Below are 5,470 nucleotides of genomic sequence, written 5' to 3' on the forward strand. Positions count from 1 at the left end.
TGAAGTGCAGTGGCACGATATGGGCTCACTGCAAGCTCCGCCTCCCGGGTTCACGCCATTCTCCTGCCTCAGCCTCCCAAGTAGCTGGGACTACAGGCGCCTGCCACCTCGCCCGGCTAGTTTTTTGTATTCTTTTTAGTAGAGACTGAGTTTCACCATGTTAGCCAGGATGGTCTCAATCTCCTGACCTCATGATCCGCCCGTCTCGGCCTCCCAAAGTGCTGGGATTACAGGCTTGAGCCACCGCGCCCGGCCAGGAATGACATATTTATATCATCACTAAGAACAAAAGCTACCACTTGTTTTTTTTGAGTCAGCATCTCGCTCTGTCGCCCAAGCTGGAGTGCAGTGGCATGATCTCGGCTCACTGCAACCTCCGCCTCCTGGGTTCAAGTGATTCTCCTGCCTCAGCCTCCTGAGTAGCTGGGACTATAGGCGCATGCCACCATGCCCAGCTACTTTTTTGTATTTTTAATAGAGATGGGGTTTCACTGTGTCAGCCAGGATGGTCTCGATCTCCTGACCTCGGGATCCGCCTGCCTCGGCCTCCCAAAATGCTGGGATTACAGGTGTGAACTACTGCGCCTGGCAAAAGGTATCACTTATTAAACACTAGCATGCGTCAGGCACTGGGTGGGGTAGTTTATGAGTATTCTTCTACACTGTGTATATTCATATTATCATTTCATGTGATGCCCAAAGGCAGATGATATGGTTTGACTGTATCCCAATCTCACCTTGAATTGTAATAATTACCACGAGTCAAGGGCAGGGGAAGGTGGAGATAAACGAATCATGGGAGTGGTTCCCCACTTACTGTTCTCATGGTAGTGAATAAATCTCGTGAGATTTGATGGTTTCATAAACGCGAGTTCCCCTGCACAAGCTCTCTTGCCTGCCACCATGTATGATGTGCCTTTGCTCTTCCTTCACCTTCTGCCATGATTGTGACTGTGAGTCAATTAAACCTCTTCCTTTTATAAATTACCCAGTTTTGGGTATGTCTTTATTAGCAGCATGAGAACAGACTCATACAGCAGGAATTCTCCCCATTTTACAAATGAGGAAAATGGGGGCCAGAGAATAAAAAGAAGAGGAGAGAGTGCAGCCTGCGGACAGCCTACATGCTTCCCTCCCATACCAGATGGCAACTGCTGTTTCACATATGCCTCCCACATCAGACAGCAGCCTTCTGCCGGGCAGCAGAGTGGGCTGGCTCAGGAGTGGGCTGACTCGCATCTGTTCTCATGTCTGCTACGCAGCCAGCCAGGTCTGGTGTGGGGCTCCAAAATCGTATGTAGACAAGTGATCCACCGGGCCACGCTCCACAGTGCAGAAAAATGGGTGATTCCTTCTCAACCCTAAGCACTATTAAGCCCTCTTCCTTAGAAAAGTAAACAAATACCTAATATCAGATTGTTTTACTGTTGCTTCCTCCTAACACAGAAAAACGGAAGTAGGGTTAAGGGCACTGAGTAACATGTTGTGTCTCTCCTGGTTCACGTGAATTGATGCATCTGAATGTTATGCCACTTTCTTTTTTTTTTTTTTTTTTTTGAGACGGAGTCTCGCTGTGTCCCCCAGGCTGGAGTACAGTGGCACGATCTCGGCTCACTGCAAGCTCCGCCTCCCGGGTTCACACCATTCTCCTGCCTCAGCCTCCCGAGTAGCTGGGACTACAGGCACCCGCCACCACACCCGGCTAGTTTTTTGTATTTTAGTAGAGACGGGGTTTCACCATGTTAGCCAGGATGGTCTCGATCTCCTGACCTCATGATCCACCCGCCTCGGCCTCCCAAAGTGCTGGGATTACAGGCTTGAGCCACCACGCCCGGCCATGTTATGCCACTTTCTAAACTGAGTATCATAAAAACCTAACCAGGAAAAACAGAGAGTGACATATTGACCTTTTATGTTGAATGCAGCTCAGAACTGGAGTTGCGGCTGTCACCACCTGAGGTGTGCCCACCACAGAAAGCCATTCTGAAACCAGAGAGCTGCTGGTTATTTTCAGAAGACAGCCTGGGTCTTGCTCCTGGGGCAACGGCGTAGTATCGCCATGAGCTCAAAGAGAAGGTTTCCCACGAATACCCTGGGTGTCAGGGCCATTGATGGTTTAACTTCTCATCCATCCACACAGCCCTGACAGCCACTCAGTGCCAGGCCTGTGACAGAGAGACATTAAACTGAGAGCCCAAACGGGGGTGGGGAGCGCAGGAGACACATTCAACAAGCTGTAAGGCCTGCCTGCAGCACAGGGCTTCAACAACACATCACAGTTCACCTGTGGCCTGGGAAGGAAGGGATGGTTAATTTGATCCAGCAGCAAACCAGTTCAGCTCCACTCCAGAAGATTCCAAATCCATCCTCAACTCCCATAGTGTCCCCTCTCTCCTGCGCAACTGCAGCAGGCCCCACTCTGTCCCCTGCTACTCTCCTCACTCCACTACAACCCATTTTCCACTGAGCAGCGGACCAATGGGTGACACACACAACACTAACCATGTCACCCTGCTCACCACCCCACAGTAGCTTCCTATTGCACTAAAAACAAACCTAGTGGTCCTCCATGGCCTACAAGGCCAGTCCTGCAGATCTGGACCATCACCTCCTAGTCCCTGTCTCTCACCAACCCTCTGTAGCCCCTGACCTTCTTTCAGCTCCTGACACCCTACAAACTGCATTTTGTCTCAAGCCTTTGCTCTTCCTCCAGATCTGGCCCCTTCTCAAAAGTCAACTGCTCAGAGTGGCTTTCCCCAACCACTCAATCTCAATCCTTCTCATTCTACCACATTGTCACTTTATTTTCTCCATGGCACCTGGGTTGTAAACAATCATTTAGTCCAGTGCTACTCAAAGCATGGCCCATGGGTCAGCAGCACCTGGAGCTTGTTAGAAATGCAGATTCTTTGGGAGGCCAAGGCAGGTGGATCACCTGAGGTCAGGAGTTCGAGACCCGTCTGGCTAACATGGTGAAACCCTGTCTCTACTAAAAATACAAAATTAGCTGTGCGTGGTGGCGCACATCTATAATTCCAGCTACTCGGGAGGCTGATGCAGGACAATCACTTGAACCTGGGAGGTGGTGGTTGCAGTGAGTCAGCATTGTGCCACTGCACTCCAGCCTGGGCAACAGAGTGAGACTCCATCTCAAAAAACAAAAAAAAAAACAAGAATATGGCCAGGCATGGTGGTTCACGCTTGTAATCCCAGCACTTTGAGAGGCCTAGGTGGACAGATCACCTGAGGTCAGGAGCTCGAGACCAGCCTGGCTAACTTGGCGAAACCCCATCTCTACTAAAATTTAAAAAATTAGCTAGGCATGGTGGCGCGCGCCTGTAATCGCAGCTACACGGGAGGCTGAGGCAGGAGAATCGCTTGAACCCCAGAGGCGGAGGTTGCAGTGAACCGACGTCGCGCCACTGCACTCCAGCCTGGGCAACAAAGCGAGACTCCGTCTAAAAAATAAATAAATAAATAAATAAAGTAATAACAATGCCAATGATGACTTCACGTTGAGCAGTGCATTCATTCACAGCGGTATTGTCACTGTCCATCTCCACGCCCGCACTGGATGACAGTACCATGTTCCACACTGACTGCTTACCAGTATCTGTAATTTGAGGGCAGAGTAGGGCCCATCTTTTTGTACCGCCACAACCCGGCACCATAGTGTGCTCATCAAATGTCTCCTGAGCAAAGAACCTGCTTTGCAAATGCCAAAAGGGCTAACGAATAAGATACTTTCACTTCCAGAATTAATCCCCTATAATGCCCCAGCTACTCTATGGAGAGGATGACTACCTCGCCCTGCCCTCTTAGCTGATGGGGAATCAGAGAGGGGAAATGTCTTGGTCCAGTCACCTAGAGAGAAGACACAAGGCTCTTGTCTCCTGCCCTGAGTTCTCTCCACAGGTACACTGCGCCCTGCAAAAGATGCCAACAGAAACAACACAGATTGCAAATGTATGGGAAACGTGTAGGAACAATTAAAGTCTGGGATAACAAATAATAAACATAATGATGCAATAACAACAATCGGACAGCACGAGGTAAGTCATAGGAACTCAGCGGAAGGAGAAAGGCATGGTTAGCGCGGGCTTCCCGGACGACGCGGATCCGGCGAGCAGTATCTGAACCGCATTTTCGCAGCCGCGTAGACACAGGCGCCCACACTCTCTCACCCATGCGCACTCGCCCGCCCGCGCGCAGCCACACCCTCGGTGCCCGGGAGGCGGCGGCCTGGGCGACAGGACCTCACCTGTGGGCTCGGAGCGCCGAGGGACTCGGAGGAGCGCCCTGCAGGGATGCCTCGAGCCGCGCCCCCGCCCCGCCTCCAGCCCCTCTCCAGCGCTCGCAGGAGGAAGCAGCCAGCAGCCAGGCGCACCGGCCCGCCCCGCCCCGCCCCGCGCCGCACTCTACTTCCAGGGCGGCGCCCTGGCAACCCAAGACGCGACCGCCGGCGGGGCGACTACTTCCGGAGTCAGACTTGGGTCTCCTCTGAGCTTCTTGTCCCGGGCGCCCGCTATGCTCAGGGCTTAAATCCTAGGAAATGCCAGGCCATCCAACTTCCACACCTTCGAGGCCCAGAAAGGAGATTGAGAAGGGTCTGGAGCACGGGATTAAGTCTAAAAAGGAAGGTAGAGCGGTGTGATGATTAGGTCCGAATCCTAGGTTCAGTCTTAATCCTCTGTTTAGCGTCTCCTACCCGCTCTACCTCGGCTTCCTTATCTGAAGAAATGGTGATGTTGGTAGCAGGCGCCTCCTAGGGTGGTCGTAAGGACAACGTGATATGCTGGGCCCAGCATGGAGTCATCAACACATGGCCCACTGAAGAACACCTTATTTCCTGAGGGTTCCTCAAAACATCTTGTAAACCCCTTCCATTAGGAAGAGGCAACCTGACCCAGTGAGGACCTTAAAACTGAAACTGGACCTGAATCTGAATCCCTCTCCAAAAAACGACTAGCTATGTGGCTTAGGCAGATCACTTCGTTTCTCTGAACCTCAGTTTCCTTGTCTGTAAATTAGAGATAAAACCTACATTGAAAGGTTGTTGGGAAGACTATTTAAAAAAATAAATAAAAGGAATGTAGTTGACATAGCACACGGTAGTTGCTCAAATACTTGTTTAATTGATTCATAATAAAAGCATGTATCCCAGACAGCGCTCAGCTATAAAAGAGCACTGGAGTGCAGGGTGCGGTGGCTTAAGCCTGTAATCCCAGCACTTTGGGAGGCTGTCGTGGGTGGATGACCTGAAGTCAGGAGTTGGAGAGCAGCCTGACCAACAAGGTGAAACCCTGTCTCTACTAAAAATACACAATTAGCCGGGTGTGGTGGAGCATGTCTGTAATACCAGCTACTTGGAAGGTTGAGGCAGGAGAATCGCTTGAACCAGGGACTGGGAGGTTGCAGTGAGACAAGATCATGCCACTGCACTCCAGCCTGGGCAATAAGAGCAAAACTC

At 51.2% G+C, this 5,470-nt stretch overlaps 1 protein-coding gene across 1 annotated transcript in view; it reads right to left on the bottom strand.

Moving 5' to 3' along the window:
- Positions 1-4,420, bottom strand: part of TTLL1 (TTL family tubulin polyglutamylase complex subunit L1) — a 44,636-nt gene extending 40,216 nt beyond the window's left edge. The window contains exon 1 of the mRNA XM_017849998.1: positions 4,262-4,420. The gene's annotated coding sequence lies outside the window, so the exon portion shown is untranslated. The remainder of the gene's footprint in view (positions 1-4,261) is intronic.
- Positions 4,421-5,470: the final 1,050 nt, after the last annotated feature.

The sequence above is a fragment of the Rhinopithecus bieti genome, unplaced genomic scaffold, assembly GCF_001698545.2.
Source record: "Rhinopithecus bieti isolate Rb0 unplaced genomic scaffold, ASM169854v2 scaffold_33210, whole genome shotgun sequence".
Classification (NCBI taxonomy): Eukaryota; Metazoa; Chordata; class Mammalia; order Primates; family Cercopithecidae; genus Rhinopithecus; species Rhinopithecus bieti.